The sequence below is a fragment of the Pinus tabuliformis genome, chromosome 2_1 (assembly GCF_031772625.1).
Source record: "Pinus tabuliformis cultivar Carrire ecotype Pingquan chromosome 2_1, CPIR1, whole genome shotgun sequence".
NCBI lineage: Eukaryota > Viridiplantae > Streptophyta > Pinopsida > Pinales > Pinaceae > Pinus > Pinus tabuliformis.
The window spans coordinates 72,097,012-72,109,536 of record NC_142299.1 but is presented as its reverse complement, the minus strand read 5'-3'; positions in this window follow the sequence as shown (position 1 = coordinate 72,109,536).

Here is a 12,525-nt window from a genome sequence, read left to right as displayed (position 1 = left end):
GAAGGTAAGATTTGTGATCAAGTTATTTTTATTTTGATTGACCCTGTATCTAATTATAGCTATGTTAGTCTTGAATTGGTGGATATGTGTGGTTTCAGTAAGGAATTGCATGCAGAGTCTTGGTTAGTGTAGTTGGCTACAACTATAAAGAAGCGATTTCACCATTGGGTAAGAGCTTGCGCATTTGAATTGAGTAATATGCCTACCGCAACACATTTGAATGTATTATCGTTGGGTTCATACAATATGTTGTTGGGTATGGACTGTTGTATCTTCATAGAACCAAGGTAGACTGCTATGACAAAGCTATTGAGTGTGTTAAGGACCATGGAGAACCAAGAGTCTTGTAGGGTAAGAAGAAAGCCAGATTAGTTAGGATGGTGACAATTATGCAAGCAAAGTGTAGTCATAGGAAAGGGTGCAATTTATTTGTTGTGTACATTTCTAGTGATTGTTGGGTAGTGGATCCCCCCCACAACATGTTTTTGGGGCTTAAAGCCTGAGTTCTGGTCAATGTAATGTAAAGACTCCGCGAAGCATGGGCGCGGAGCACGAAAGTATAGGATGAGTCATAGGGTTGTCCGCCCTAAAATAATGTAATTTAATGTAAAGTTGTGTCGGCCTACCCATGGTTCGCGGACCATGGGATTGTATAAATAAAGCGAGGCTCTAAGTGTAAAGTAAGTTTTTTGGAACAAGCAAGTAGATAGATGTGAAGGCATGGTTAGAGGATAGAAGTGGATCTGAAGTGTATTGGGTCGTAGAAGTAGGAAGAGGCTTTGTAGCTGAGTGCGTAGAGGCCTGGTAGAGTCCACGGCTGAGTGTGCGGACCCCTGCAGCTGAGTGCGCAGGGTGGAGTCGGGTTTGTAAATTGAACTGAACTTGAAAAGGATTATTAATAAAGATACGTTGGATTCAGAATACTGTGCATCTGATCTATATGTTTGATATTATACATTAATTGTTATCTGGTTATTTCTATGCGCGCGCTTGATAAACTCTTGTCTAAATGTTTATGTATGAAAATATTCTAAGTAATTAGCGAAAAAAACATAATTAAGGAAGACTTGGGTAATTAACACGGGCCGTGTTGCGGCCAGAGCTGCACGAAGGTAGTAAAACAGAACACAACATGCCCGTTGGTGCGCGTAGGCAATAAGTGCCGAGGTGGGATCGCGTCCCTATAGCCACATATCAGACATCCTCAGGGTGTGGAAACATGGTTATAGCACCCTCCCATACTACTTCGGGTGAGACCTCAGCCCGCGCCCCGTAGACTGTTGCCGAAAGGGCCAGTAGTACCGGGATTTTCTTGGCTAAATCCCTTCTAAACTTGGGTCAGGCCCTACTAAGCCAACAAATGGTTCCGTTGCCGGGATCGGGATCTGCCTAAGGGATGTATGATTTTGTGCCACTAGAACCCAACAAAGAAGGAAATTGGAGAGTGGTTGGACAGAAAGATTCACGAGTTCGCGATACAGGAAAACAAAACTCCATAAGTATCTGAGAAAAAGTGGCTGGATCGTTATGTGTATACGGAAATCCATGAAATTTTCTTTGCATTCTTTCCGTCTGAGCTATATGAGTGGATCACGAAATTAGTCAACAGCCAGGGTAGGTGTAGGCTCGACAAACCAATAGTGTGGACCCCGGAATTAGTGCGTAGACTAGAGGCATCAGAAGATAAGCTTGCACGAGCAGTGGACCATTGGCTCGACCGGATAATAGGAGGATTTATCACTGAGTTTGCGGTAGACATGACCGTGAGCTACAGCGAAGCAGAATGACACTTTCTCAAAGGACCGTGAGGTAAGTATATTAAGTCTTTGAATACTTGGATTAAGATGCTATTGTGTGAAAAGAGGGTCATGCGAATACATTAATGTTTGGGACAACGCGGAGCGGAAAGATCTACAAAAGCAATGAAGAGTTAGAAAACAGTCCCTTAATTTCACCTTCGCGAGAGAGCGAGGAAGAGCTCGCTAAGGTCTCTCTGAGAAGTGCGGTTAGTTTGATAAGGCAGTGCATTCTACGGTTACCACTTCCACCCACACCACCACCTGCTTCACCTCCCTCACCTCCATCTCCACCCACTCCACCTCCACCACCTCCACAGTTCAGTATGGCGAGTGCGATCAAACTACCAGTATTCAGAGGGGTAGGGAACGAAGATCCAGACCAATTTTGGTTCGTGGTAAGAGCAGTATGGGAAGTGCAAGGTGTCACGAACGACAATATTAAGAAGGCTACATTGGTAAGTGCGTTGCAGGATCGCGCGTTGACATGGTATATCAAGCACTCTAACGACCACCCAAATGCAGGAATAACGGAAATCCAGATCACGCTAAACAGGGAATTCAACAGGCCAAAGTCAGAAACACAATCAATCATTGGGTTTAAAGAAATTGCAATGCTCTCGGGCGAGACTCCCTAGGATTTGGATTAGCGGCTAAAAAGTATGATCCGCGAAGCCAATATGACGCTGACGGATGAACAACATCGCGCATGGTTTGTGGCATCCCTGACACCACACTTGAGGATGACACTGTCACAATAGAAAATTGCCACCCAGGCCGAAGCGTTGGAAATGGCGATGAGGTTGCATGAGACCCCGATACAAGACCTTGGGTTGGGGGTTCAACAAATCCACGCGTAACTATAGAATCTATGCCTAGAAATGCAAAGTTTGAAGCAGGATAAGACACCACGGCCAGAGGCGTGCGAGGAGGTATGGTGAATAAAATGCAAAGGCCAGGGCCATGACAAAGATCACTGTCTAGTGTTCACAAACTACTTGGCAGGAGGAGGGCCAATGCCTTTGAGACCAGAGGCATAGGCAGGGCCGAGTGTGACACCCGCGTTATGGTGCGCGATCTGTCAAATAAGAGGGAAACACACAATGGATAATTATCATTTGTTGCAGAAGTATACACAAACTCCCTAATAGTTGTTTTGTAATTTCTACAGGTCGGTAGGCCACAATGAGCGAACTTGTCGCAACTACAAGCTAATGATGGATTGGACCCTGCTTATAAGATGCAGATAGAAATGCGAGCTCTCGACCCAGCTGTGGGGATGGTGTGCGTTGGATTTCAGGGGCGAGGTCGAGGATGAGGAGGAATGGGACCAGGAAGGGGCTACAGACAGTTAATTTGTTACAATTGCAGAGGACCAGGGCACTATGCCCGCGATTGCACCAACCCGACGAGGATATCCTATTCGTATTGTGCCTAGTTTGACCATGAAACAATATATTGTCCTACGTTGATCACACAGATGCATGAAAAAGGGGTATTCTAGCCTCCTCCGACCTAGAATATACAAATGATGAGGCCTGAACCACGCGAAGAAGACCCGAATATAAACATGATGCTCAGAAGTGGTGCAACCACGGGAGAGGATAAGGGGAAGCAACCAGAGGAAGATACATGGGTTCGCAAGGCTACTGCAAAGGAACCCGAGTTTGACTTAGAACACGCAAAGGAGACATTCATGGAAGCTAAGAAGAGCTTCACGGAGGCCTCCACTTCAGTTAGTAAGGATTAACCAGAGCCAGGAATGGATCCTTCAATGCTTACTACCTTTATGGAGACATGCATGAAACTGTTGCGCGACAACAAGGCAGTTAAGGGACTACAAAAGTCGATCACCAGGTGCACAGGGGTAGGAGAACCACATGTATTGGAAATTAGGGAAGCATGCCTTGCACACCAGAAGGGAAATGAGATTGACTGAGCAGATTGGTGAGTATGAAATGGATCAGGGAATCCTAGATGTGGGTTCGAACGCGAATGTTTTACCAAAGCAAACATGGGAATGCATGGGTAGGCCCACGTTACAAGGGTCCCCTATTCAACTACGAATGGCGAACCAACAAAAGATTTTGCCCATGGGGAGGTTGCAAGGAGTAACAGTTGATATTGAAGGCGCGAGCACACAGACGGATTTTGAGGTAATAGAGATTGTCGATGACAACAATCCCTATCTCGCGTTGTTAGGAATAGACTGGGCCACCGATATGAATGGAGTCATCAACCTGAAGAAGTGGAAGATGATATTCGAGAAGAAGTCACTATGCATAGTAGTCCCACTAGACCTAGCCGAAGGAGTGCGCTACACTGAACCAGTGCGCGACGATGAGCTGGATTGTATTTACAAGATAACTGCATGAGACCAGGATTGGGTGAATCCGACTGCAGATGGGAGAATCTCGTGGGAGCACGAAAGCTCCTACACTTCGGATTCAAATGAAGAAGTAGAGCGCTGGCAGAATCGGTTGCACGAAGTGACAACACTGAATTGCAACATGATGATTAGATCATTGCGTTGCGTGACAATAGAGGCACGAGAGTTGCCGACATATGATGGATTGAAAATGGTGGATGAATTCTTGAGCAAATTTGAAAGCGCAGTACCAGAACAATAGTGGTTTGATGCGTTAAAATGGGCATTGCACACAACACTCGGACAATGGTGGAGTACACATCAAGGAAAGTTTGAGGATTGGCGCGGATGTAGGAGGATGATACGCTTACGGTTTGCAGGCCCCCAACCTTGAAAACAAGAGTCAGTTAGCCAAGGTGGGGCAGCTTGCACGCCCACCTGTCTTGATGGGTACAGACATGCAGCACACGCACAACCCGAACTCATGATCGAAAATTAGAACAGGACGCAGCAACAGGAAAAGTGACGCACACCACTACCGTTCCACGTAGAAGTATTCAAGAAGGTATGCGGAATCCTGAACAGGGTTCACCAGGTGAGACAAACTGAGTGGGACTTGCGCGTACCAGTGGTCCGATGGGCCTGTAGGGCTAGGTACAAAAACCTGAGCGTGACAATGATCCCGAAGCTGACGATTAGAGTCAAGGCCATAGTTTTGGAAGGGAGGAATCCTCCTGTAGTAGCTCGCACAGTTGGGATAGTACGCGAGGACCAGGACGAAGGAATTATGCAACCACGCGAGGATGAACATATGCAGATTCAGAAAGCCATCAGGCGAGGGAACCTTAAGCTTCGCGAACTCAAAGATCTGGTATGATTAAGGAAAAAAAGCGTGTTAATGGATTCAGAGATCAAAGAACTAGAAAACGAAATCGCGCAAGCATGCCGCGTTGATAAACTAAGAATGACAGGACAAGATATGGGCATCCATACTATTGCATTAGAAAATTTCCATCGAGAATTGTGGCTCTGCTACCATGGCTGTGACTGCACACTACCAGGAAAAGTAACTAGGGGAGCACACCGTATAAGGAAGAACGTGAGGCGCTGACTGCCGTGAGGGTAATTGAGGAGTGCCTGTGGACTGGGCTAGAAGGTAAATTGAAGCTTCGCACAGGTGGTGCGACCACCTGACTGTCCATAGGAAGCACAGTCTCAGTGCTCCAAGTAGTTGAAAGAGAGCACGGGACTATAAAAGAGTCTGTCGGGGAGCTGCGCAACAAGGAGGTTGTGCACAGGATCAATATGCCACAAGGGTCGCACCCGTGCATAGGGGGTTGCGCTGCTGTGTGGGTAGGCTGGGAAGTGACTGTTGGTGTCACTGTTCATGACAAGACGTCCAATTTAAGGCAACAAGGAGCGGGCGGTGGGAAATTAAGACACGAAGTCAGAACTAGATTTGGGATGATCTACCGCCAATCTCACATTAATGAGACGAATGAGGGGGGAACGGTTGAATTTGAATTCAAAAGGGCCTATAAATCATAGGTGGTTATCCACCGAACAACCCTTGGCGTTTTGAGAATTCAGTTGTTGCGCTATCAATTGGGTATGGACCTTACAAATTTAGAGGCTTTGAGAGCAAGTTCAGTGTTTGAGACATTACTGAAGGAGACGTAGGACTTCCTGAATAGAATGATGTTGACAACCGAGGGAGCCGCGCAGAGCCCTACACCGCCGGTGGGGGATGCACCGGAAATTCCAAAATCGCCCCGGACGCCGAGGCCCAAAAAGGATCCACAGGTAGCAGGACCGGTCCATATGTCTCCGCGGAATCTGTTTGGTAAACTATCTATGGAATACAAGGGCAAGACTATTAATATTGAGACAGATGACGAGGAGGAGGATCTCTAGGCGTTCGTAGAAGAGATCAAGGCAGGTGAAGAAATGGAGGAAGACATTCAGCCAGTGCGCGCTGTAGCAAAATTGCCCAAGTATGTCCCTCTGCGGAAAGGAAGAGTAAAGGTACCCAAAGATTTGGATGTCATTAAGAGCGAACTCCAAACCCCGCTCCTCCCAGAGGGAATTCTGTTTGAAGGTTCGGTTCTGGACCACATTCACACAATGAAATTTGAAGATTGGGACCTCGCGGACAGTGAAAAGTTCCCATATTTGGCGACTAGCCAACTCATGAAACAGAGCAAGGAGGGGTCGGTTACAGCGCTAGAGCCACGAAAATGGTTGCGCGGTGTGGAAGAGGTTGGGCTACTCCACCTTCTATGGATTCCACACTTTCACCGAGCACCGATCATGATCTTTGTCATTAGGCAACTGCTTTTCCTGGTGCACGATGGGTACTTGTGGCTGGAGGAGCCTATTCCCATCACGGTGGAGCTTATTCACAGGATTTCTTGGCTTCCCTGTACAGGAAGGGACCCCGCGGAAATAGCTGGCAAAAGCGGAGATTTGGCACTCGCAGAGGCCATGAAGAAGAAATACAAGTTGGAGAAAAAGCAGAGGGGCTACGTAATTAATAGCATTCAAGACAAAGGGGTGTGCGTAGCCACCCAGCTCCTGGCAAAAAAAGTGACGAGAAAATGCCGCGGAAACGAGGTACCAGCGATGGTCATCGCGTTGGACGAACAATGCACAGAAGGGGTACAATTCAACTAGGCGCAGTTCCTCTGAGAGGAGTTTTTGACGAATTGCAAGGAGGCCCAGGAGCAGGGAAAGACCTTGAACTACGCGTGCTTGCTCTTATCCATCTTGTTGGTTGCAGGGGAATTTCTTGAGGATAGGTAGTTTCCTCCTCTTGAACAGGACTTGCCAGAGGTGACAAAATACGCATCGCTCTGGGCAACGAAGGACACCACGCGAATCCGCGAGACCAAGATCTTCTGGATACTCATGGAGGCAAGCATCTAGATGTGGATCAACAAAAGGCCCCGCCTATCCCCCATGGTGTACGATAGTATACGGAGCTTTGAAGACTTTAAGGTGGATATGCATAATGTGTATATTAAGGCACGGAAGGAACCAGAGTAGAACTTGACCAAACTCCCTTTCATTGCGATCGATGGCACTGTGTTCACTATGCTCGAGTCATGGCCACCCGAGTGGCATGCCCCGGATCTGGCGGCGTTCGATGAGACAATGATACAAAAATAGAAGGATGCCACCAAGCTGCTGGCATTATAGAAGCGCAACGAGCAGTTCGTCGAGGAGGTAAGGGATTCCCGCGAGGAAGCGAAGGCCGCCGCAGAACAGACCAAGGCCATTGAAAAAGCAGCAGAACACCAGCAACTGGGGAAACCACGATGCAGGAGGAAAGAGTCCTGGACCTGACCACAGTACAGGGGACAGACAACACGGCGGAAGGCGCAGACCCAAGCACGACATTTACACAACTGAAACGGATGTGCAGAACGGAATGACCAAGGCTTCCAAACTAGATGGTGAGCCTATTACACTGACAGAGGGTGACCTATTAAACATCGGTGACACAATTTGCGAGGTCACCAGGGAAGCGCTCCAGGCTGCAATGACAGCGGAGTAGACTGTGTTGGGGGCCCTCAGGGCGCAACTATAGGGACTTCAGGTGTGGCCCCTACAAGAAGGAATGGTTGTTACATATGGTGCTGTGGGTACATTGGCAACAAAGCAGTTGTTGCGGGCCAAAATGGCTAACACCGTCATGCTGCTGGAAGGAGCACTGACCGCAAATAACACGGAGGACAGAGCCGCGGTGGGCTGGATTAAGGGACTTGGCCTAAAGTTGGCTGCCGTTCCGCGGGATATATTATACCAGTTGCAGGATGGAGCGACAGTAGAACTCCGTGCTAGGGAAGGACGTGCAGTGAAAATGCTCAGTGAACAGTGAATCAACATCGAGCAGCTTAGCCTACAACGTGATGAAGCGTTGGCGCAGAATCAGCAGCTGGAGTAGATAGTAGAGGAAGCATGTCGCCGCGCCCCAGAGCTAGAAATTGCGATAGACCTACCAATAGGAGTGTGGATTCACAAATTGGCCAGTGGATTCCGTGAGGCAAAGGAGGAAGCAACAAGGATCCAGCTGGACCTCAACCTTCAGATTGCTGAACTGCGATTAAAGATGCAGTCATCCACACCCCCAGAAGTTCGGGAACAACGCGCTTGCGCTATCCAAAAGGGGCTAGAGGAAATAGGACAGGAAATGCACACCTGTACCACTATGTTGGAAGAATCCTTCGGGGTCCTCACTTCCTTACAGGAGGACCCCACCATACAACGCTTGGAAATAGAGGCGTGGGAGCTTCAAATGCAATATGATAGTGTGCGCGGGATGACGCAGATAGTAGTCCTGACCCAGCAGCTCGCGAAGCTACAACATGCAAAGGCATTGAAGGAGCAAGTGGTTGCAGCACTCCAAAAAGAGGTAGTAATTAAAGCACGCGTCCAACCTTGGATTGATGAGGCCTTCCTCATCACCGCTGAAATTAAAGAAAGTTCACACAGATGAAAGTAATGCATGCTTTAAGACATGGATTTTCCCCTAACAGCGAGCATTCAGCCGGGCAAGTAGAGCAGATCTAGCAAACGACAGAGCAGTGCACTGTGGACCTTCGTGCAACCCAAACACATTTGGAGGGGCTCCATGCCAGGATCGTTGCACAAAGACTCAAGACGAGTCACGATGATTGTGTTGGGGGTCTGTTGGGCAGCGAATCCCCCCACAACATGTTTTTCAGGCTTAAAGCCCAAGTTCTGGTCAATGCAATGTAAAGACTTCGCGAAGTATAGGCGCGTAGCGCGAAAGTCTAGGATGAGTCCTAGTGTTGTCCGCCCTAAAATAATGTAATTTAATGTAAAGTTGTGTCAGCCTACCCATGGTCTGTGGACCATGGGATTGTATAAATAGAGCGAGGCTCTAAGTGTAAAGTAAGTTTTTTGGAACAAGCAAGTAGATAGAAGTGAATGCATGGTTAGAGGATAGAAGTGGATCTGAAGTGTATTGGGTCGTAGCAGTACGAAGAGGCTCTGCAGCTGAGTGCGTAGAGGCCTGGTAGAGTCCGCAGCTGAGTGCGCAGGGTGGAGTCAGGTCTGTAAATTGAACTGAACTTGAAAATGAATATTAATAAAGATAAGTTGGATTCAGAATACTGTGCATCTGATCTATATGTTTGATATTATGCATTAATTGTTACCTACGGTGTTGTGGGTACATTGGCAACAAAGCAGTTGTTGCGGGCCAAAATGGATAACACCGTCATGCTGCTGGAAGGAGAACTGACCGAAGACAACACAGAGTACAAAGCCGCGGTGGGCCGGATTAAGGGACTTGGCCTAAAGTTGGCTGCCCTTCCGCGGGATATATTATACCAACTACAGGACGGAGCGACAGTAGAACTCCGTGCTAGGGAAGGACGCGCAGTGCAAATGCTCAGTGAACAGTGAATCAACATCGAGCAACTTAGCCTACAACATGATGAAGCGCTGGCGCAGAATCAGCAGCTGGAGTAGATAGTAGAGGAAGCATGTCGCCGCGCCCCAGAGCTAGAAGTTGCGATAGACCTACCAATAGGAGTGCGGATTCACAAATTGTCCAGTGGATTCCGTGAGGAAAAGGAAGAAGCAACAAGGATCCAGCTGGACCTCAGCCTTCAGATTGTTGAACTGTGATTAAAGACGCAGTCATCCACACCCCCCAGAAGTTCGGGAACAGCGCGCTGGCGCTATCCAAAAGGGGCTAGAGGAAATAGGACAGGAAGTGCAGACCTGTACCACTATGTTGGAAGAATCCTTCGGGGTCCTCACTTCCTTACAGGAGGACCCCACCATACAATGCTTGGAAACAGAGGCGCAGGAGCTTCAAATGCAATATGATAGTGTGCACGGGATGACGCAGACAGTAGTCCTGACCTAACAGCTCGCGAAGCTACAACATGCAAAAGCATTGAAGGAGCAAGTGGATGCAACACGCCAAAAAGAGGTAGTACTTAAAGCACGCGTCCAACCTTGGATTGATGAGGCCTTCCTCATCACCGCTGACATTGAAAGAAAGCTCGCACAGATGAAAGTAATGCATGCTTTAAGACATGGATTTTCCCTTGACAGCGAGCATTCAGCCGGGCGAGTAGAGCAGATCCAGCAAACGGCAGAGCAGTGCGCTGTGGACCTTCGTGCAACCCAAACACATTTGGAGGGGCTCCATGCCAGGATCGTCGCACAGAGACTCAAGACGAGTCACAATGATTTTGTTGGGGGCCTGTTGGGCAGCGGATCCCCCCACAACATGTTTTTGGGGCTTAAAGCCCAAGTTCTGGTCAATGCAATGTAAAGACTCTGCGAAGTATAGGCGCGTAGCGCGAAAGTCTAGGATGAGTCATAGGGTTTTCCGCCCTAAAATAATGTAATTTAATGTAAAGTTGTGTCAGCCTACCCATGGTTTGCGGACCATGGGATTGTATAAATAGAGCGAGGCTCTAAGTGTAAAGTAAGTTTTTTGGAACAAGCAAGTAGATAGATGTGAAGGAATGGTTAGAGGATAGAAGTGGATCTGAAGTGTATTGGGTCGTAGCAGTACGAAGAGGCTCTGCAGCTGAGTGCGTAGAGGCCTGGTAGAGTCCGCAGCTGAGTGCGCAGGGTGGAGTCGGGTCTGTAAATTGATTTGAACTTGAAAAGGATTATTAATAAACATAAGTTGGATTCGGAATACTGTGCATCTGAAAATATTCTAAGTAATTAGTGAACAAAACCTAATTAAGGAAGACTTGGGTAATTAACACGGGTCTCGCTGCGACCAAAGTTGCACGAAGGCAGTAACACAGAACACAACGTGCCCATTGGTACGCGTATCCCAGTAAGTGCTAAGGTGGGATCGTTTCCCTATCGCCACATATCAGACATCCCCAAGGTGCAGAAACCTAGTTCTACCACCCTCCCATACTACTTCAAGTGAGACCTCAGGCCGCGCTCTGTGGACTATTGCCAAAAGGGCCAATAGTACCAGGATTTACTTGGCTAAATCACTTCTGAACCTGGGTCAGGCCCCACTAAGCCAACAGTGATAAAGGTAAGGAAGTTGAGAATGAAAATGTGCTGAGAATATACCCAGTTTTACATTAGTTCAAAGATGTATTTCTTGAGGACATTATAGAGTTTCCACTTCACAGGGAGGTAGAATTTTGTATTGAGTTAGTGCCAAGGGGAATCTCCAGCATCAAAACACCTTACAGGATGAGCACACCTGAGTTAGTTGAGTTAAAGCTATAGTTGAAGGAAATGTTGGACAAGGGATACATTAGGCCAAGTGTATCACCTTGGGGCGCACCAGTCTTGTTTGTAAGGAAGAAATATGGTACTCTCATATTATGCATTGATTACAGGCAGTTGGACAAAGTGACCGTCAAGAACAAGTACCCTTTGTGAAGGATTGATGACTTGTTTGATCATCTGAAGGGAGCAACAATGTTCTCGAAGATTGATTTGAGATATGGACACCATCAGTACGCATCAAAGAGGAGGAAATTTACAAGACTGTGTTCAAGACCAGGTATGGGCATTATGAGTTTGTTGTTGTTCCATTTGGATTAACTAATGCTCCAGCTACAATTATGTGTTTGATGAATAGTGTGTTGCATCCATATTTGGATAAATTTTTTATTGTGTTCATTAATGATATACTGGTATGTTCTAAAAATGAGGAAGAGCATGTCGAACATTTAGCAACAGTGTTGAGGTTGTTGAGAGAGAATCAATTGTATGCTAAGCTCAACAAGTGTAGTTTCTTTCAGACTGAGGTACACTACTTGGGACATGTTGTCTCCATGGAAGGCATTGCAGTAGATCCAGAGAAGATAAGGGCCATCATGGAGTGGGTAGCTCTTAAGAGTGTGGATGAGGTAAGATATTTCATGGGTTTGGCAAGCTATTATAGGAGGTTCATCATGAAATTCTAGCAGATTTCTTATTCCATCACATCATTGCAAAGGAAAGGTAAGAAGTTCGAATGGACAGAGGACTGCGAGGCTAGATTTGAGAAACTTAAGATGTTGTTGACACATGCACTAGTGTTACAAATCGCAGATATGGAAAAAGAATTTGTGGTATGTATAGACGCTTGTAAGAGAGGAATTAGTGGATTCCTTATACAATATGGAAAGGTAGTATGCTATGAGTCCCAGAAACTAAATGAGCACGAGCAGAACTACCCAACACATGATCTTGAGTTAGCTGCGATCATACATGCATTGAATATGTGATAACACTATCTTCTTAATAGGAGGTTTGTACTTATGAGTGATCATATTTGGTATAGGTATTTGTTTGACTAGCCGAATCTGAATTCTAGGAAGGCTAGATGGTTGGTCATGATTAATGAGT